Genomic DNA, 21,832 nt, shown 5'->3' on the forward strand with positions numbered 1-21,832 from the left:
TAACCCCAGACAGACCCAGCTATCCCACCCTCCCCAGCACATGCCTCTATTAATACATCCCTCACTGTATGACAGCTCCCAGGCTGCTCTGCCTAGCATATTGAGTAAGGAGCCTGGCAGAGTAGCCACGCTGATGTTTATTTGAACAAAACAGAGCTAACAAGAAAACCTAATGTTTAGGAGCAGCTAGACAAAAACCTCCGTGTCACCTAAGAAAATAGAATAAACTACCAGAAATGCACACAAATTCATTTCCATTTCTCTCCATTTCTCTTTGCAACCAGGACCTGAGAAGATCCAGCCAATGAGACAGCTGGTAGGAAACACCTTCCAAATTCCGGGCACCAGGCATGACTTCCTGCCATGGCCCCGGCCCAAGTTCCTGAAAGCAGAAAGGGGCGTGGCTCGCAGCTGTCTGAAACCGGGCTGCTTCCCAAAGGCCGCGCGCCATTAAGACACTGCAAGAGACGGGAGGCACGGGGCAGGGCAGCCTGTTCTGCAAGGGGCCAGGTAGGAAATGTCGGGCTTGGCAGGCCGCACAGCCGTCCCAACTTCTCAGCTCGCTCTGCTGGACCACAAAATGGGTGTGGCTCTGGGCCAAAGACATGATTTCCAAAGGCAGGTGGCAGTGCGCTGGGTTTGGCCTATAGGCCATGCTCTACTGCCCCTGGTCCTTCAGGGACAGACGCCCAGCGGAACAAGAACTCTCAGAAAGGTCACAGCACTTATTAGCCCACTAACAGGGAACCTGGGCCCTGGCTAAGCCCAGGGGTCCCACTGCCAACAGCCCGAGCGTCACACGCTTGTGCGTGGACCTCGCCCCCACCTAGTCTTCTTAAGGAAAGGGGTGAGGGGCAAGGTGCCCTCCATGGTGAGGCTAGGGCAGCCTAGACGGTCTCTAGGCTCCCTCGGCCAGAAGGATCTCAGTGAGGGAAACCGAACCATCTCCGTCCACCCGAGTCGTGGGCCAGGGACTTCTCCCCACGTCACCAGACTCCTGTCTGAGGCAGAGGCTCTGGAAGGAGAGCCAGCTGGGAACAGCATGGGGGGAGGGCACTGCCCACCCTGAAGGGCCATCCCCTGGGTCTCGGGGCAGTGACCCTCGCTCTGCGGTGACAAAGAGCTCAATGAATAAGCCCTTGTGACACCAGGAGGCAGCCCCGGGTCCCACCCCCTGCCTGAAACCCCTCAATCGTGCTCCATGGCTGTGCACTGCCCCCTTCCCAGCGCACTCAACTACACCACCCCTGACCCAACGCCGCCGTCACCTGGCCGCACCTGGCCATCACCTGTTTCGTCACCTGTTTCTGGCAACCCGTCAGGGCACGGGTGGGTGAGGTGCATTTTAAAGACCTTCCGGGTCCCCAGGCAAACTGAGCACCAGGGTAAACCCGCAGCTTTAAACAGCCCCTTAGACGGAAGCGCTTTGGTGCTCAGCCAAACCACCTGCCCGGAGGCCACTCTCTTTCTACTATTTTATCTCCGCCCAGCCCAGGCCTGGGGCTCCCCCCCAAGCCGCTCCCCACCTCCCAGCCAGCCCTCAGGATATTTTCAGGCCTCAACCCGGGTGTCAAGCACCACATTCCACAAAAAGGTTTTCCGCATTTGTGTTTAAAACAACATAAAACAACACACAGCGAGAAGGTGGAACCCACACTTCCTGCTCGGCAGGCCAAGGCGGGGACACAGCGCAGGCCTGGACAAGGCAGGAGCAGAGCGGCAGGTAGGCGCTGGGCAGCCCTCCCTCCTCGGGCCTCTGCTACAAACTCACATCCAATGCAGAAGAAAAAAATAAAAACAAAAACAAAAACCACACCTGAACCCTCAAAGTTGCCTTTGCACCTGCTGCCCAGGTAACTGCCAAGCTCCAGGGTGGCCGCTGGACAGTCTGGTCTCTCCTTAGGGCGTCCTGGCCGGCCTGGCAGCAGAGGGCCTCTGCGGGCCACGCGAGGGAGCGCATATCAGCTCCAGCACCGGCCCTGGGGCCTCAGGCTCACAGCCTCAAGCCGTGCAGCGGGGGTCACGGGGCAGGGGCTATGGAGGCAGGCGTGCCCGTCCCACGCTGCACACTCAGAGTCACTGCGACAAGTGAAGTGGTCAGCAGGCGTTTAATGAGCAGCTACGACGCACCAGATGCGGTCCGGTGTGGGAATGCAGAGGAGGCTCGCCAAAGGCCCAGGCACTTCCTGACCAGGGAGAGGAGGAGTCGAGTGAGTGGGGGACGGGGGGCCACAGGCCAGGGCAGGCTGCTCTGAGCTTCAGCACTCAGCCGCGGCTGCAGGACACACCCCAGGGCAGGGAGCAGCACGGAGCCTCCCGGCAGCATGGACAGAGAAAACAGCGGGGCCCTGGGAAGCAGAGGAGGCTGGGCGAGGGGCTTGGACTGTTCTGGGGAAGCAGACTTGTGCCACAGGGAGTGCGCGGGGAGCTCCCACCTATGGCAGCCGCACAGAGAGCCACTGTGACATGGCCTGTGGGCTTCACGCCTTCCCGCCCCCCCTCCCACCCCCCCCCCCCCCGCCTGCCTCTGGGAGGTTGGAGGCCTGGCTCCCACATGCCTGTCTCTGGGCCAGGCTGGCACAAAGGACTCCGTGAACATAGCTGCTGCGACTCTGGGGTCCCCCCCTGAGGGGGACTCACAGCCATGACTGGGTGCAAGATGGAGGCGAGGGCACAGTATGGTCCCCATCACTCCCACCCTGTCCCCCCACCCCGACAGCTCACGGACCAGCTCAGGGACCAGAGCCGCCTGGCTTAGGGCCGTCCATTTGCCAGATTCCCAGGACAACACTCGGTCTGATTTCCAGGACCCACGGCCAGAAAATAAACACAGGACCAGAGGACCAATCAGCCCCACGTCCGGGGCTATACCCCAATACCGACACCTGGGGCTTGAAGAGATACGGATGGATGGACAAACAAGGGTGGTCTATGCACAGAATGGCGTATCGCTCGGCCTCGAGAACAGCGGGAATTGTGATGGGGGCTAGAGCATGGACGAGCCTGGAGGGCACTGTGCCCAGCGAAATGAGCCAGGCACAGAGGGACAAATTCTGCAAGGATCTACTCAGACGTTCCCTGGGAGAGTCTCATCAACAGAGAGAGAGACAGAGGGGTGACGGTGGGCACCAGGGGTGGGAGGAGGGGGATGGAGAGTCCGTGTTCCATGTGGACAGAGTTTCAGAATGGGACGGTGACAGAGATCTGGAGACAGACGGTATGCTGGTCTCATACAACGGAATGTCCAGCCCTACCACGTAACAGAACGTGACGCAGCTACAACCCTTCCGCAGGCGTGGGGACGGCGCGTCAACAGAGAGCAGGGCAGCAGAACAAAGCAGAATGTACAGAAGCAGACCCAGCCGCCGTCAGGATCAAAGTGGCAAGTCACAGCACAGGGCAAGAGACACACACTGTCCTGCAAATGACCTGGGACATCCCTGTAGTTGTGTGGGAGAAGCAAGGTTGGAGCCGCGCTCAGATGACACTCCAAGTGGCCCAGGGGCCACAGGGGAGGGTCTGGGACCTCGGCCCAGCCTAGGCCTTTCCAAGCAAGATGTGAGGCACGGTTAAGAACACGGATGACTTCCAAAACAAATTTCTGCAAGGCAGGAACCTCTGTCAGCAGTGAAACAAATGAGAATCCAGAAGGAAATGTTGGCCCCACACACCACAAAGGATTAATCTGTCCGCCGTTCATAAACAGCCCCGTGGAAGAATGCGCAGAAGATGCAGACGGCTCCCAGAAAAGGCAAACAAACGGTTCTCCAACAGACCGAAAGACAATCGTCACTTACAAAGACAGAAACACACACTGAAATGACACCGAGAAGCCCTTTTCCCTAACAGCCCAGCGGATACGGGGCACGTGGGCGTGAGGGCCAGGAAGCAGGGTCCCCGGCTCGGAAGGAGGCGCACAGGGCCATTTTGCAACGCCCAGTAACGGCACTATTTCATTTCCAGGAACCTCTCACACTTGCAAAATGATGTACAGGCAAGGTCATGTCACTGCCATGTTGTTTCTGGAACAGCAGAAAGAGGCAGGACGTGCCCTCATGTCCATCCATGGGGGACAGCCACACGTGGGATCCCCCATCGTCGGAAGAAGTGAGGACCCCTGCACGTCCAGCTGGAGACCTTGCAGCCTGGGCTGACTGCTACCTGCCAGTGTGGGCCAGCCGGAAGCCAGGAGCCCCGGAGAGAAGGAGGAGGGGAGGGAAGGGGAGGGGGAGGGGCGGGGAGGAAGGTGGGAGGGGGAAGGGAGGAAGGGGAGGAGAGGGGAGGAGAGGAGGGGAGAGGGGAGGAGAGGGGGGGAGGGGGGAGAAAGGGGGGGGAGGGGGGCACTTGGAGACCCACTTGAACCTCCAACCCCTTTTGAATCCTGAACGTGTTGACACAGCAAAGTTTTAAAATCAAATGTTTCAAATAAAAGACAAGAAGGACCTTATTTACATATTTTTATAAGAAGAACTCTAAAGAAAGCAGAAAAAATGGAAACAAGGACCTTCATTCACCACGTCAGGGAAATCTCTCCGGAGGCCAAACCAGCAGTTCTCCGACTACGGCCCAGGAACCCCTTTTGGGGGACGCGCAAGGTTAACCCCAAGGCTCATCGGCTTTCCCACGCCTGCTCTCATGCACGGCGCACGGACCGGACCCGGCACGCCGGCTGTGTTCAGTCACGCCGAGCCCCAGGCCTGCTGCCTGCACTCATTTCTTTTCCGTCTACGGAGGCGCGTGGGGGAACGGTAATTTTATGAAAATAAAATGTGCTACTTGTGTGAATATGTAATGGGTTTATAGTTGGCAATTTCTGATCAATTAAAGAATATTTCTGAAGTTCTTAGTTTTACTTTCTCACCCGGTGAAGAGCGACAGAGACAACCCGCGTAACTAAGGGCCTCTGGCGACCTCACGAACTGAACATTATATAAAGCGCTCAGAGATCAACTCGGAGAACCGGCACCCTACCCCGATTCCGGAGAAGGCGTGCTGGGGCAGGCGGTGGGCCGGACTGCGGGCGGGGGGGCGGCGGGCTATGGAGCGCAGGGCAGCTCTGTGTCACCATGTGCGCAAGAGGAACCTCAGAGGGGCAGGGCAGGGCGCCCTCACCTTACAGGTGCGTACACTTGGCACAGAGTCAGACAGCAGGGGCAAGGCCATGCCCCTGTGCCCAGCCAGGCCAGTGGCTACACCTCTCTCTTCTCCACCTCCGCCTCACTCCTTGGGGGCTCAGGCGACAGGAGGTCCCCAAGCACATTTCCCCACCCCCTCTGCTTACAAACACCCTCCCTGACCCTGGGTACCATGCACCTTCCAGGGGCCACAGAAGCCACCTGCTCCAGGAAGCCCTCCCTGATGTCCTCATCCACAGATGTCTCTCAGTTGGTGCACACCCCTGCCCCAGGGCACATGGGCTCTCACACCTGAGTGTGCATGCCCGCACATGCGCGGCCTTCGGCACGCCCACCCTGCCTCTGCAGCCCAGTGCACACGGTGTCTGTGGTTCTCAGCACCCAGCAGCCTGTCTCCTGACTCCCCCCACAATGTAGACTGAGCCCTGCAGGCCAATCAAAGCCTCTTCGGTAACAGGACTGCGGGAGTCTGGAGCACACAGGTGCTGCCCTCCTGGGGAATGGCCTGCCTGAGAAGGAGTGGGACACACATGAGGCAGAAGGGAGTGGTGACAGGGAAAGAAACAAACAGAAGAAAGAAAGGGAACCAGAGACAAGGGCCTAAGGGCCCCAGGCCAGCAGCGTCACAGCCTCCACCCCAGGTCCCAAGCACCAAAGGCCCCCTGGGCGTCAGCAAGCCTGCGGCAGACCCCTCGCTGCTGGGCCGACAAGGTGACTCTGAAACATGGGGGACGCCCTGGAAAGGGAAACGAAGAGTGGGTGACAGCTGAGGGACGTGTTCAGGCGTCGGCGGGATGCTCTCCAGAGACCACAGGCATCACCAGCCACAAACAGTCGTGCATGCAACGGTCCGTCTCACAGTCACCTGAGAAGAGATGGGCGAGGACAGCAGGACCCCGTCTCCACAGGACCCTGACAAACCGTCCTGGAAACAGGCGACCTTTCCCGGGGCCTCGTGGGTTCAGATGGGATGTGCGCTCATCGGCCTCCTTGCTCCCTGGGCGGTTCCCCGGGAGAAACACCGCCCGCAGCACGAGGCACCAGGGTCCCCCTCAATCACGCTCATGAGGGGGGCCCACGTGGGAAAAGGTCACTCCTCCACGAAGGTAATTAAACCCACACTGTGAACTTGCTTCGGCGAGGACAATTGGACAGAACCCGCCGGCCGTGTGGCCGCGACGCTGAGCAGGGCTGATCTGCCCACAGGCTTTCATCTCCCTCCACGGAGAACCGAGAGGACACGGTCAGTGAGGAAAAATCAACACCCAGAAGCGCAAGGATGAAAATCACGGCTCGTAGTTTGAAAAGCCAACGGCCATCCCCACGCTACTTAAGTAACAGCGTGACCACTGACACACACAGCCCGTCTGTTGACACGGGTTCCCCAAACCGACTTGCCCTGTGTTAGGGAGTCTCCCTAAATCTTAATGTCCTGACCTGACCTGACCCCCCATCACAGTCTGCTTTGTCCCCGTTCCCCGAGACCCTCTCCTGCCAGGCTGCCAAGCTCACAGCCCAGCCCTCCCCACTGGGCCCGGAGCGAAGCTGCTGTTCCTGTCCCAGGCCCTCACTTTCCCCCACGCGCCCCTGGGCTCCTGGCCCCAGCCCCCACTCCTTCTCCTTCGTTCCGGCCACTCAGCATGGCTGCAAAAGGGCCTGGGACACCTGCCCCTCAGAGGAGCTCACTGCTGCCCCACACCCCCACATCCCTGGCTGACGGCGGGCGCCCCAACCCCAGGCAGGCCCCTACAGCTCAGCCAACCAGACCCCAAAGACCTAGACCCCCGAACAGCTGGCCAGAGACCATCCCTTAAGAGTCGGGGAGGGAGCCGCTCGGAGGGTCCCGCGAGGAAGCACCAGCGGCTGTCCCGCACCTTCTGTGAGTGGAGTCCTCAGGCGGCCACACCACGGGGCAGGAGGACCACGCCGTCTGCCCTCCAACGGCCACGCTCCTGACTCCACTCACTCACCAGAGCAGAAGAGGCCCAAGCATCTCACATGAATTTTCATCAGCATTGGACCCAAAAAAGGTCCAACACCACATCCTGAATTGACTAAAAACCGGCAACCGGTAAGAACACGCCACCTTCCGCACCTGGAGGGGAACATGTGCGAACAGAGCGTCGGTAACGACCCACGATCCACACCAGCCTGCCCTCCACGATGCCACCGTTTCTGTCCTCATGGAAACGCTGCAGGCATGTCACCTAAACTGTGAGACGTCCCTCAGCAAGTCCCCGGATCCAAGGACGGCCCGGCTCACCGCATCCTCGCCTTCCCACAGGCCACAGGGCCCTGGGGAACCAGCACGCCGTGTCCGCGGCGGCCTCCTGCCAGCACCCGCACCGCGTGTCCACACCTGGCCCGGCCGCCACAATCCAGCTCTGCGATCCCCGCCGGAGCCACCTCCCCACGCTCGTCCCAGCCAAGGGGTCCGAAGGGCTGGCCATGGATTCCCAGGAGGGCAGGACGCACCGAGAGCAGGCGTGGAGGCCTGGCTTAACCGGACAGACAGGTTGGCACGGCCGGGAACGGTGGTTTCCCATCCAGCCTGGGGACAGCAGCCGAGTCCGTCCCACAGCCCCAAGATGCCGCAACGTGGAGGCCTCGGGGAAGGTGGGAAAGACCCAGGAAGACAACAGAACAGCACCTGTTGGGGCCTGATCCCCAAATTCCAAAAGGAAACAAGATTCCATCAACCGGTTCCCGGAGAAGACAGACCATCAGCAGCCCCCACCCCAGCAGAGCACACTGGCCCAGGCCCGGGGAGGCCCGGCTCCACACACACAGAGGGTCACAGGTGACCCTGCAGGACAGACCGCCTGCATCGTCCTCCCAGGCACACTCACGCCTGCGGAAACTGCTGGCTCCGGCCTCCCTGGCACCACCTCCCCGGTGAGACTCCCAGCCTGGGTCTCTCTGCAGGGAGCTGGGTCGCTCCCCCAAGTGCTCCCGGCCAGGTCAGGAGGATGAGGGGGAGGGAACCTGCAGATTCATACCCCTGACCCCCACTCGGAGCACTGGACCTGTGCTCAACGACCCCACCAGTGTCCACAAACTGCCTCTGGATAAAGCCAACCCACCTGATATGGCGGGTCAGCTCTCGGAGAGGAGAGTACGGGGGTGACCGGCCCCTCTCTCTGGGGCAGCTCTCGGAGAGGAGAGTACGGGGCTGACCGGCCCCTCTCTCTGGGACAGCAGGCTCATGCTGACCTGCTCTGAGGACCCTACTTGGCCCCCGCTCCTTCCCAGCTCCCTGGGAGAGCCCATGAAGGGGGCAGAGGAAGAAAAAGAGACCACGTGTAAGGACAGGAGAGCCAGAGGACCCAGCTGGCCGGCAGGCTGTGCACGTCACCCACGATCCCCACCTGCATGGGACAGGGAGGCACCGGCCTGCACAGCACAGCTCAAAGGTTCTCTGTGCACCTGCCTCTCAGCCTCGCTCGTCCTTGACGACTGAGAGGACGGTCATCGGGGCAGCTGGGGCTGTGGGGTGGGCATAGGAAGGGGCAGGGGTGTCGAGGCAGGACAGGGGCCCCGACCCTGGCTGAGGGCTGAGCTGCCTGACGGGAGCCTGTGTGCCTCCCAAGGTTCTCCACTCCGGGACCCCAGCACCTGTGCCACACCCGGACGCCACGGGCACTGCCTCACTTTCCCAGAGCACAGCCAGCTCCTACCGGGGGCTACAAGACGAGGGTCCCCAGGGGGGCACCCCTTAATAAAGGCAGACTCAGAGCCCAGGACACTGAGGTCAGAAGGGGCATCCCCCTCCAAGGCACCAAGGCCAGCTTCCCCCACATCACCTCCGCGGTTGTTCTGGAAACCCGAGGTACTGGGTTCCCCTCCGCACCTCCCTCCCCAGGACACGCCACATAGCCTGTGTGAGCCTCCGGGCTGCAGGGCACGTCCTTCCGGGCCTGGTCTGCGGGCTGCAGCCACACAGTCCCCTTCCCTCGATGCTCCGCCTCATGACAGCGCCCTCCCAGCCCCACGGCTCCCTGTGCTGCCCCTCACTCCTCCAGGGTCACAGCGAGGTGTGTGGGGGGGGGCTCCAGCCTTTCCCTCCACTCCAGGGAGGCCCAGCCTCCACCTCCAGCTGACCTGCTCCCAGACTCAGCTGCCCCTCTCCCATCCCAAGCCATTTCCACATCTGAGACTCCTGGAAACATTTGTCCCCCCCAGGGCTCACCCTTCAGATGTTCCTCACTCCCCGCCCCTCCCCCCCAGCACAGCTGGTCCCTCACACCCGTGTGCTTTCATACCTGTCCCGGCTTAGAGGACTGGTATCGCCTCCCTGCCTCCCACCCTCTGGGCCCGCCCAGACCACTTCTACCAGTCCTTCCAGATTCAATCACACAAAGGGGGGCAGGGAGGAGGAGCGCTCCTGGGGGCCGATGTCAGGCCCTGTGGATGAGAGGGGTAAGCCAGGGTGGCGGCAGCCCGCGTCAGGTGCCCGAGCGCTCGGCTGGCAGAACGCCCACCACACGCGGTTCTCATCGAGGTCCCAGCTTCTGTCTGGGCGGAAAGCTCAAGGGCGTCAGGACGTTGGAAAGAACCAAGTAAACAGACAAGAGGGTCCTGCATGCGTGAAGGCGGCTCCCGCAACCCCAGGGCTGGGCCTTCTCCGGTTCTGCGCACCTGAAGCCCAGAAGAAGAGAAAGACCCGGCCCCACACGAGTCAGCCCCACACACGCTGCCACAGACACTCGGCCCCACACCTGCCTTCGCACCCAAGGGCACGTGCCAAGAGGACGCTGTTGGCACAAATCGCCCTCCTCGTCCCAACACCGCACGCCAAGCCGGAGGTAGCCGGGAGCACCTGCTCACGAGCCTCGGGCTTCCCCCGACATTTAGGGGAAAAGCAGGGTGGGTGGGAAGCCGGCCGCAGCTCCACAACCAGAACTCACAGGGACTCTGGAAACATTTCCGCAGAGTTTCCCTTCCTGCCGCTGGCGAATGAAAGGTTCTGCAAACGAGACACCCGTCAACAAGGTCTCCTGGCCATCACGCACACGCGCTTTTCAAGGCTTTGAGAGAACCGCGTAGGGGAAATTCATTCCTTTTATGTTTTTGTTAAAATGGCCTTTTTTTTTTTTTTTAACAAAACCTACACGGAGAGAGTTCTCATTTAGGTTATGTGAGTGCACAAAAATAATCACGCAGTACGGTTTATATCTCCTAATTACACGGAATTTAGGACAAAATACTCGTGTAAGTGATTCTGAAATACTTTATAAATAGGTCACAGTGGGCTCTCCTGGCGGCCGGGGTGTCTGAGGTCGCACCGCTGCAGAGCAGGCCCCCGTGAGTGGGGGCACCGGCGGCCGCAGGTGGGTCCCCACGCACGGGACACTCGGAATCCAGGGGCTCTCGGGATGGGAGCCCTGCCTCGGATTTGGGCATCCTGCAGGTGTGGTTCCATCCCAGCCCCCCCCCCCCCCCGTCACAACCGGAATGGGAAAAAGATGCAGAGAGACCAGGAACCCAGCTGTGAACGAGCAAGGGGCTTCCCTGCTGTAGGACTCCGTGCCGACAGCTCACCAAGCTGTCTCAGCTCTCCGCGGGGCAGTCGGTTATTTAAAAGGACACACACCTGCCCAACTTAAAGGAAGGAAGCTGATCTGTGTACTGAGTCAGCTGGTGGGGGGGGCTGCCGTCCCAGGGCACCGCATGACCCGGCCGGCGGGGAGGAGGACAGACTCATGACCGGCATCACCTGCTCCAACACACCCGAAAGCCCTCGGGCAAGAGAGGGGCCTGCAGCAATGGGCTGCACCCGAAAGACACTTCGTCCCTCGTGCCACCGTCCCTCGTGCCACGGCAGCTGCGGCTACCTGCAAACTGCAGGTGGGTGTGGAACCTGGGACAAAGGTACAACTCCGGCAGCACGGGCCTCCTCCAGATTTGGTCAATGCTGGGAAACCGACAGTCCATTTCCTGATGCAGCGGCAGGGGTGTGTCTGGCATCAGAGAACGTGAAGATAAAGCGGAATTTTGCAGGGGCGCGCTGGGAGAGGGAGGACACAGTTCCCTGCCTCATGGCCTGTGGGTCTGGGCACCTGGCTCCCTTTCTGGGACCCCCGCCTTCTCCACCTGCGTCCCTAAACTAGAAACCTCGGGTCCTCAGCTGTCCTCAGACAGACGCTGCGGGCTCGCCCTCCCAAATGCTCAGACCTAGCTCTGCCGGGCCCTGGCCTCCCTCCGGGTCGGTTCCAGCCCTGGCTTTCCCTCCTCCCGTCACCCAGCCAAGCCGCCCGAGCCAGACCCAGCAAGAGGAACCAGCAGACACCCGCCAGCTGCAGCCCCAGGCCTGGGACACACACACGGACACACACGGACGGCAACCCAGGCCCAGGAGCACCACCTCCTCAGACAGGCACCCCCCGCCCCACCCCCAACCCCACCTCAGCTCTCTGCCGGAAGACAAGGTATCCCGCAGCAACCCGGGCAACACACAGACAGCAAACAGAAGGGCCTGGACTCAGGGCTGCACCAGCCACACTCCAGGCTCAGCCCCTCCTACCTAGGGGAGGAACCCAGGGCCCCTCACCCGCCGAGGCCTGCTCAGGCCCCCACGGCTGATGGAGACATGCCAAGGCCCTGGGTGCCAGTGGCCTCTAGAGTCGCCCAACCTCATATCTCTCTGGCCGTGTGATCTTTTCTGAGACACCTCACCTCTGTGCCAGGCTCACCAGCTCTCACAGGGGGCCGTTACGGATAGAGGCCGTGGGTATGAAGCCTGGGCCACCTGCAGAGCCTCCAGGATCACTGTTCCCATCATCGGGCGGCATTTCAGTGTGAGCCTTCCCAAGCCTTCCTGCTGTTCTTTCCTTTGTGGTCCTGTGGTCCTACCCTACCCCCAGCAAGGCTCTTGGTCCTCTCCGTAGGCTGTGACACAGGCTCCAGGGGGAGGGACAGCCCAGAATACGGAGGCCTCCCTGGCCCTGCCCAGTCCACGCCTCTGCTCCAGGGACCGCCCACTGGGCTGGCTTAGCTCGCAGAGGGCAGAGCAAGAGAGCTAGACCCTGGGCAGCACCCTCCTGCAGGTCCCTGTCCCCCTGCCCCCAGGCTCTGAGCAACAGACAGCAAGGCCAGGCAGCCCGCGGAGAGCGTGAGCACTGGGGCCCCTCCCGATCCAGCACTCACCGGCCACGGGCTACAGGCGCCTGCACAGCACGGCCAGGCCCAAGCCTGCCCTCAAGGAGCCCACAGTCCCGCGAGAGACCCACACCCTCCCATCGCAGTCAGGTGGTGGTGGGAGGGCCTGTTGGGGGCTGGCTAGGTGGGTCAGAGAGGAATCTGACACCCCAGCCTCCCCATGAGGGTTGGGGAGGTGTGGGGAGGCCTGAGGCCCCTGCAGAGTGAGGGGGGTCCTCATGCATACATGCATGAAAGGGGCAGATCGTCCCAAAGCAAAATTTAGCATCCATGTAAGGCCCATAAGTGGGTAACTAAGAGGATAACTTCAACCATCTAAAACCCCTAAATGGACCCAAAAGGTGTGGCAGGCGGGACACAGACAAGGGCACAGGCCCTAAGACAGCGGAGCACCTTAGCCACTTACCAGGACCTCTCCAGCCCCACTGAACTCGTCTGCAAGGTGGGGACGAGGAAGCCCCTCCCAGCTTTGCTGTGAGGGGTGGCAACCACACACTCACCCTCCCCTGGGGGACCCTAGGGCAGCTCTCCACACCCCCAACTCAGACCAGCCCCCCAGCATGCCGTCCATGCTTGGGCCACATAAGGTGGGGTCCCCAGCATCCAAGGCTCCCCACACCCAAGAGGCTTCAGGGCTTTCCCAAAGATGGCAGTGACCCTGCTGGGGGGTAAAGGACGCTAGGACAGGGCTGTAGCTCCAGAAGGATTCCTCCCTGGAGCACCAGCTAGGCTGGCCACTGGTCACTGCTCGGGCACCTGTGTGCCCGGCCCCTGCCCCTCATGACAGCCCTGCTCTGGTCCCTGCCCCGGGTCAGCAGGAGCTCTGCTTTAGCGGACGGGCTCAGTCACCAGCCCCACACATCCTAGCGAAGCCGCGACCCAGGCAAGGGCTTTAGCAGCCACCAGAACAGCGTTTGGGCCACATCTAGGCTCTGCCCAGTCACCCCTACATCTTGGGATGAGAAAGGCCCAGCCCATGTGACAGTGGTGTGGGGCTCAGGGGCCTGACGGAGGACCCCAGGGAGAGGAAAGGGCCACTTGAAGAACTCCAGCCTCCCGCTTCCCCACCGTGGGGGCATCTGGACTCTCACGCCCCCAGTGCAGCAGGAGCTACGGAGGTGGGGAAGACCCGGGCTGGGGCTTTTCAAAGAGGAGAAACCGGCCGGGGAGAGGCCGTGGTCCCCCCTTCCTGGGCCCCACGCGGCCTGGCCCACCCCACAGAGTCCCGGTTCTCCCCAGAACCAGTCGGGCTGCCTCACACAAACGCGAGCAGACCTCAACATCCAGGATGCCCATCGCCCCCCTTCTGGAGGCTGTGCCTCCCGCGCACACCGGGGAGATGCCCAGCGGCCGCTCGCGCTCCCCCGCCGGTGGGGGGTGGTGATGCCAGGCAGTCCTGAGGATTCCACCCTGCCGCTACACTTGCCCCGGTCAGGTTGCTGGGGCCCATCTCCCAGGGCCCCCCAGCGACGGTGCTCAGCGGAGGCTGCGAGCTGCCCGCGCCCCTTCTGACCCGCACTGACCCCTTGCCTCTAGGCTCTCCCACCAGGGGCTCGCCCTTGGGACACAGGCGGGCCGGGCGGCCAGGGCAAGGGGGCAGGATGGCCCCTCTGGCCTCGCCTCCCCTCCCAGTCCTCACTCCAATCCTGCCAGCTGCTCCACCCAGCCCGGACGCCCATGGCTCTCTGGTGGCTGACTCAGCTCACTTCCTCCCCACCGAACGCTCCTCGGCCCCCGCCACTCGGCAGGCTGGCCTCAGGGACCCGAGAGTGGCACTCGTTAGGTTCTACCTTCTGATCCAGCACTGGGTCCCCACTGCTATCCTTCCTCCTCCTCCTCGAGGAACGCCAACCCACTCGCCGCCCCTCGCACCGCGCATGCACACGCACACACACGCACGTGCACACACACACACAGATGCTCACACCTTCCTTTAACTTCCTCACAGAGTACGTGTGGTGTGACTCACACATCTGCCTGCATTCCCCAGCACTGGCTGCTGGACAAGTATTCCTTTTCCTCCTGCTGCAGGATGTGCCCAGCACGCCCGATCTACGCTCAACCCGTGTGGCAGGACAGGGCCGGGCCTGGCACGCGCGGCTGCCCAGGATATGCTCAGAGGGGCCTTGAGGGGGCGCATGGCCTCAACCCCCCCGGAACCAGGGGGCAGTGTCGGTGGGGACAGCTAGGCCCCCGCCGCCCCACCCCACATGGACCCTCACCGTCCTGCTTCTGGGATGCGGGGCCTCGGGCGGGTGACGCCCTTCACCACCACCAGGTACACCCACCACCGAGCGGATTTTGCAGGAACCCTGTGGGTGGCTGGACAGCCTGATTCTTCTGAGAGAGAGACTCTGAGTTCGGGGATATCACAGGTTAGTGCGCGTTTCTCACTATTTAAGTTGCCTCAGAGGTTTAAATACCAAACTCCCGGGGAGCCTGGAGGGCTCAGTGGTTAAGCATCTGCCTTCAGCTCGGGTCCTGATCCCAGGATCCTGGGGTCGAGTCCCACATGGGGCTCCTTGCTCGGTGGGAAGCCTGCTTCTCCCTCTCCCACTCCCCCTGCTTGTGTTCCCTCTCTCAGTGTGTCTCTCTGTCACATAAATAAGTAAAATATTTTAGAAAAATAAAAAGAAAATAAATGCCAAGCTCCCCAGCCAGGGGCCAACACCAACACGTGTCCTCCGGTCTCTGCCACGGAGCGTCCTCGGAGCAGGGGGAGCCCTCCACTCCGGACCCCCTGCTCTGGGCAGGAGGACCGAGGCCAGGCCGGCCTTCGCTGGTCCCGCCAGGCTCACCCTGGTGGTGCAGCTCGGGCTCCCCTCCAGGCAGACAAACGCACCCCAGACTACAGCTGCCAGGCAGCCACGCTGGACAGCCATGACCCCCACGTGATTCCAGTCGTCCCAGAGCTCTGCTGCCTCCGAAGCTGCCTGTTGCATAGGACCTAGCAGACCCCAAAATGTCAACCCAGAAAGAAGGGGCAATGCGGGTGTGGTACAGCAAGGACCTGGGATGGGGGCACTCCGTGGGGGAGCCAGTGAGCAGGGTGACAGGTAGATGGTGGCACGATGGTGCCCACCAGGTCCCAAGGCTTCACTCCCAGGAAGGGCCACTCGGGGACCACAGCACCCCCAGCCCCACAGAGCCCCCGGCCAGTTCCACCAGCTTCCTCAGCTCCCCAGCAGACGCAGGCTGGGTGGGAGGGCCAGAGCCCCCCGGGCCCACGGCGGGAGCTCACCCACGAGCGAGAAAACAAGGCCAGCTCCTCCCGGAGCCAGACCTCCCTGTGTGGGAAAGAGCACAGTGACGGAACAGACAGGATGGCGGGCACGGCCACGCCCGCCCACCCGTGTGCCCACCCCAAGCGACAGTCCTCATCAGTGTCCCACTCGCCCACTGTCCTGTCCCGCTTTCTCTCAACAGGGACAGCTGCCGTGCCAGCCTTCTTCCCAGCCTGCCCAGCCGGCTGCTCCCCTCCTCAGAAACCTACCCCGCCCCCAACCCCGTGGCTGCGCGCAGGCCTCCCCAGCCGAGGGACCCCAGCGCCAGCCCCTGCCCACCCCCTCAAGCCTGCAGACCGTGTACAGCTCCCCAGCTTCAGGGAGCCGGAGCCTTCTCTACCTCCCCGCCCCCCGCCTGGCTCTGCAGCCTCCAGCGGAAGCCCTTCTCCCTGCCAACAGGACTCGCGTGTGCCGCAGACAGACCCCACACGGGAATGGAAGCCGACTCGAGTCTCGCTTCTCTCCTTCCCAGAAAGGAAACTGGTCTCTGGGCACAGCCCAGCCCGCGCAGGTGTGAGTTCGGAGGTGGGAAGCCGCCAGGCCCCGCCGGGATCCTGGTCCAAGATGCAGCTGAGCTCGCGTCTGCTCACGGTCCTTCTCTTCATGCTACCAAGGCCAGGCCTCTGGGCCACGTTCAAAGTCAGCCCCGCTTTCACGTTTCAAAAGCATGCCAAGTCTGTGCCCATCCCCGTGGGGCCGGCTGACCGGGCACAGCCGGGGACCCCGTTCTCCTCTTTCCCTCTCCCTGCAGGCCACAGGCCTTCTTGCAGACGGGACGCCCCGTGACCCCCCTGTGGCCTGAACTCTGACAGGGCACCGGGCCCCACAGAGTGAGTACGAACCGGACACGCACGCTGCGTCCAGGCCCACAAAGCTGCTCCCCAAGGCCAGGATGACAACTGTGACCCCGCTCCACGCGCATACCAGAAAGGAACGATTTTGGAAACACACGGCCAATGGGGAGCCCGTCTCCCACTGTGGGATAGGAATTTATTGATCAGGGAGAAGAGGAGGCCAGAGTATCCACGTGGTAATGAGCAGACTGTATCGTCAGGATGAACTCACATTTCACTGAACGCGGAAACAGATGGTGACTCACAGATGTCGTCAGAGGCGCACAGAGACCCACGGTTAGAGTACTCGAGAGTGTCTCCCGCTCCGCCCGCCGACGTGGAGAGAACCACTCCCCCAGCAGCAAATGCGCCTAGCACCCAGACCCTGGGTCCTCACACTGTGCTCTGGCATGGGGAGCAGCAGAGGGCTGGGGCAGGACCTGACCGCGGGTCCTAACACTGCACTCCATCAAGGAAGGGCCCAGTGCAGGGCTGGAGCAGGACCTGACCTCGGGTCCTTACACTGCATTCCAGCAAGGGAAGGGCCCACCCAGCACAGGGCTGGGGCAGGACCTGACCCCGGGTCCTGACACTGCACTCCGGCAAGGAAGGGCCCAGTGCAGGGCTGGGGCAGGATGTGACCCCGGGTCCTGATCTCTGTGACCCTGGGTCCTGAGCTCTGGCAGGGGGTGGGCCCAGCGCAGTGCTGGGGCAGGCCGGGTGTGGACCCCGTGCTCTGGCAGGAGCGGCCGACTGCAGGGCTGGGGCAGGACGTGGGCAAGGTAAGCCTAGAGCCGCCTGCAGAGCCGGGGAGTGGGACGTGCTCACCCCCCACCAGGATGGGGGCCGGAACAAGTCCTCCAACAAGATAAATTACTCAAAACACAGAACAAGACAGGACTCTGCCCTGATACAAGAGAGACTGAATAAATTAGTAAATGGGGAGAAGACACTAGGTTCCCACACAGAAATTCCAAATAAAGAAAGAAGAAACTTGGCTCCTGAGGGGCTGGGGCAGGACCCCCCTTGGCATGGGCCGTGCACACGGACCCCCTTCAGAGGGCAGCATGGACGGGGGAGAGAGGAGCTTCACGGAGGAGAAGCCTGACCGACGTGCCCACAACAGCCCTGCGACCATGGCCAACAAGGTCGACACCTCGGTGGTCAGTGAGGCGGACAGCAGGTGCCCCACCGCGGTGGTAGGAGAGGGCACTGCCCTTGTGGGCTTCCTCCTAACCCTGAGACCCCAGTTCAGCCCCAAGAAAAACATCCAAATTCCAAGAGAGGAATTCCAGGTGTCTGAACAAATTCCAACATAGAGGGACCCTATCATTTCCTAATGCTTCTCCGGCCTGTCAGGGTCATCAGAAAGCAGAAAAGTCTGAGAAACCGTCCCAGCCCAAAGGAACCTCCAGAGCCAGAGCCCAGATAGGATTCTGAAATAGGAAAAAGATTTTACATTAAAACTAAGGCTATCTAAAGCCCGACTTGAGTTAATAAGGGGTCAACGCTGGTTCACCAACTGTAACACTGTTTCGCACTAACAAGATATTAACACCAGAAGAGCCTGCAGGACCCCTGAGTGTGTAGAAACCTCGGCCGTAGCCGTGTAATTTTCTGTGTATCTAACACCGATCTATAAAATACGGTCTATTAAAAAGCCAACAAACGGCGTGCCACGGATGGACGCGGCGCAGGCGGGCCTCCAGGCGAGCCGTCACCCAGACCAGCCCTGCCCTTGAGCCGCTCCAGAGGGCACAGTGACGTTTCAAAACCAGCCAATCGTAGGATAATCATCGAGGGACAGAAACGGTGCGGATGTGGGGGAGAGAGCCTCATGGACCCACCCCACCCAACCCCCCACCTGCAACCATTCACCCCCACACACACTGTCCCCAAGAGCCCAGGGAAAACGAGAAGGAAGGCCCCTGCTCTCCGGCAGCACAGAACGCAGGTGAGTCAACAGGCAAGCCCAAGCCCGCACAGGGCGGCCGGCACGAGGCACGACGGCCCATGAGGTCCTAACCCTGTGGGAAGGGGAAAAGCAGAAAGGCTTCCTGGAGATGATGGGGATGCAAATGGCTTGAGGTCCTGCACATAGTGGGTAAGCCACAGCGACAGAAGGGGCGGCTATGGGCTCAGAGCCCTGGTACCTGGAGAGGCAAGGTAAGCCCACGGAGCCTGTAAGAAAGGCGGCCCAGGGTCCCGTGGTGCTGGGGAAGAAGGCCACGCTTCAGGAAAGGCCCCCACGGCTACACACTGCCACACAGACAGATGAAAAGCCTCCTCTTGGCCAGCGGACCCCACGTCGGAGGCGGGGATGAGGGGTGACCGACTGCGGAGGGACACGGGGTTTCCTTCTGGGGTGATGGAAATGTTCTAAAATCTGATTGTGGTGACGGCTGCACACTTTCGTGAATGTGCTAAAACCCGGTGAGTCGCACTCGCAACGGGCGGTCGGCGTGACATGTAATGACGCCTCAACGAAGATATTTAAAAACAGCCGCCTCTCCGCCTGCAGATCCCTGCCCCTCCCTGTGGAAGCCCGGCCACCCCCAGATCCCGCAGCTCCCCCAGCCAGGCTCCTGGGCCCTGGAGCACCCCCACCCCAGGGCACAGCCTGGCACCCCAGCCTGTGCTGAGGCCACATTTCACTTCCCCAAGGCTTACAGACTGGGGAGCTGAAGCAGAGAGGGGCAGAAGCGGAACAGGAGTAACGGGGAGGGGGTGTGAGGGGGGCACTTCCCTAACCGGGGCTCAGAGGCCGCCCTGGCTGGGGAAGGGAGCAAAGTTGCCCCAGACAGAGGGCTCTGCCAGCCCTGAAGGCACCTCGGGCAGAAGGGGGCGGAGGGGGAGGGAGAGAGGGAGGACGGGTGGCTCAGAATGGAGGCTGCACGCCTCCCTGGCCTGGGAGGCTGCTGGGGCACAGGAAGGACTCAGATGTGCCCCCACCTATACTCCACGCTGGCAGGGCTGGGGAGGGACTCCTGCCTCCTCACGCCATGTGCTCCCCCCAGACACCCCCAAGCCCCTGCCACCCACAGGGGGACAGGCTAGAAGCAGAGTGCTCTCCACTGATGGCGGGGAACCGGCCCGAGAGAGGGGAGCTGTCCCCCCCCCACCTCTGGGGCCCTTGATGGTGCCCAGCACACTGGGTTTCTCTTCCCCACAGATTAACCTGGCTCTGGTGGCATAGAGGAGTTCGGGTAGCGCCCCCCCATCCCTCATTCCAGAGGCACAGATAACAACTCACTGAGCACAGTGCTTTACGGTTTCCAAGCACCCTCACTTCAGAGGGGAGAAATATGGCCCCCGGTGTCCCGTATCTTTCTTCCCAAATCTGGGGCTGAGCCCTGAGAGAGCTAGAAGCCCTGACTCCAACCACAGCCACCAAACACCAGTCCGTGCTGGGGACGACGAGCACCTGCCTGCTCGCCACCATCTCCCCCCGCTCCTCCTCCTTGGAGAAGCTGGACGGCCCATTCTATGAATGGCAGAATGCTCTCATACCTCTGGTTTCTGTATCCTACACCAAGACCCTTGTTTACAGGTGACCAAACCCAGGCCCAGAGAGGTTAAGCATCTTGCCCAAGAACAATCAGCAGCAACATCAAGTTTTCTCCACCTCACCTCCCTGCTACAGGTTAGGAACAGAGACCACCGGCCCAAAGCTGACGCCACTCACCAGCCTCTGGCCTCAGGAAGATTACCTTTCTGAGATGAGCTTCCTCATCTGTGTGATGGAGCTACTAACAGCACCCACCTCCGGTTACAAAGATCAATCCTACAAAGCACTCAGAAGGCCAGCAGGCCTGGGGTAAGGGACGCCCTCGTTACCACCGCCGTGTGTTAGATAGCAGAAAGCCTTCCCACCACGACTCTCAATTGGTCGCTCACACCACTCTCACGGATGCCCGGAAACGTAACTGACCTTGCCACAGGGTTATCGTGGAGGCGGAGAAGTCAGGAGCCTTGCAGCCCAACAGCCCAAGTCGAGTCCCAGCCCTACGACTTATCTAAATGGGGACACAGGCCAGCCCACCTCTCTGTGCCTCAGTTTCTCCCACTGGGGCAGAAGGGGGACAGTGCATGGAGAACACCTGTCCCACACCTGATGTCCCACGCTGGTCTCAGTGCTTTCTGTCACTGTTCGCAGAGTTTCTGTGAGTGGCCAGTACTCCCTGTCTTCCAGGGTGACCACAGGGGACTTCAGGTACAGGCCTCAAACATGATCGCAACCCGGTCAGAACTCAGATACCAGACAATGTCAAGGGCAGCCCTCAGGAGGCGCCAGTCCTCGGTGCAGAAGGAAGGGCCCAAAGTACCCCCCCCAGCCCCTCTGTGCGGGCCGCACACAAACACCGAAGGAGGAAGGAGTGCGGTTTTCTCGAATCAGAGAACCCTCCTCCGGCTCCACCTCTGTAAGGAAAGTCCGAGCGACCTCCCTTGAAGTTCTCAAGTTACCCGATTACATTTCTTGACCTGGCCGGCCGACTCCCAACCTGGGGCAGGGCTGTGCCTCCCACCGCTGGTCCCTCAACCACCATCATCTTCAGCGACCCGGATCTCCTTCCGTGCCCGCCAGCCACACCGACTCTCAGGAACTTGAACTCTTACCCTCTGCGTGGGGTATTTTCGAGATTCTGCCCAGGATGAAGACCCCCGCAAGAGTCCCCACTGCCACGCCACCGAAGGGCCACGGAAGAAGCCGGCCCGAAACCACCGCAGGGCCAAAAAGCCCCCAAGTCCGCTTCTAGCCCCCCCCCACCCCAGAGGCCTTCCTCCAGGCACCTCGGGAGTGGACGCTTTCTCCTGGAGCGGCTTCCCACGGGCGCCCTGTCTGGGCTGAGCACACAGACGCCGCCTCCCCAGCAAGTGCAGCTGTGTCCCTCCCACTACTCACCTCCACAGCCCACGTCTCATCTCCCCTAGTCCGCCAGGACACCCCAAACCACAGCGCGGTCAGAGCTCCCACGGGGCGGCAAGCGCGCCCGGAAATGGTCTCCCGTGTTCGGGGCGACAGGTGCCGCAGCCGCGGGAAGCGAGGCAGGCAGAAGCTCAGAGAAGGGGTCGCCGGGCCACACGGCTGGCCGCCACGTCTTCCTTCCCAGCTAGTGCACACTTTGTGCTGACAGGGGCTCCAGAAATGCTCAGCACGTCCCCAGCACGGCCGCCAGGCGGGACCCCATCCCGACACACAATAGAGGGCCGGACATCAGAGGTGAGGGGCGCCAGAAGGGCCGCCCCCGCAGAGGAGCCGCTGGCTGGAGCCCAGCCGCGCCAGGATGGGAACTCCATTCCCTCACAGGCTCGTGCGGCTCCAGCCCCCGGAGGGAAACAGCCCGACCACAACACGGGGGGAGCTGAAAGGGGTCCACTGGGGCCCATGAGGTGACGGGGTGCCGAGGGCATGACCACCAAC

At 61.7% G+C, this 21,832-nt stretch overlaps 1 protein-coding gene across 2 annotated transcripts in view; it reads right to left on the bottom strand.

The window, feature by feature from the left end:
* Positions 1-21,832, bottom strand: part of LOC111157657 (GRAM domain containing 4) — a 73,501-nt gene that overhangs the window by 49,329 nt on the left and 2,340 nt on the right. Inside the window, exon 1 of one of the 2 annotated variants that reach the window (XM_022519268.1) lies at positions 11,811-11,851. The exons of the other annotated variant lie outside the window; for it this stretch is intronic. The gene's annotated coding sequence lies outside the window, so the exon portion shown is untranslated. Of the gene's footprint in view, positions 1-11,810; positions 11,852-21,832 lie in introns of those variants that run through there. 2 annotated transcript variants of the gene reach the window in all.

The sequence above is a fragment of the Enhydra lutris genome, unplaced genomic scaffold, assembly GCF_002288905.1.
Source record: "Enhydra lutris kenyoni isolate GAN:26980312 unplaced genomic scaffold, ASM228890v2 scaffoldscaffold55, whole genome shotgun sequence".
NCBI classification, from domain to species: domain Eukaryota; kingdom Metazoa; phylum Chordata; class Mammalia; order Carnivora; family Mustelidae; genus Enhydra; species Enhydra lutris.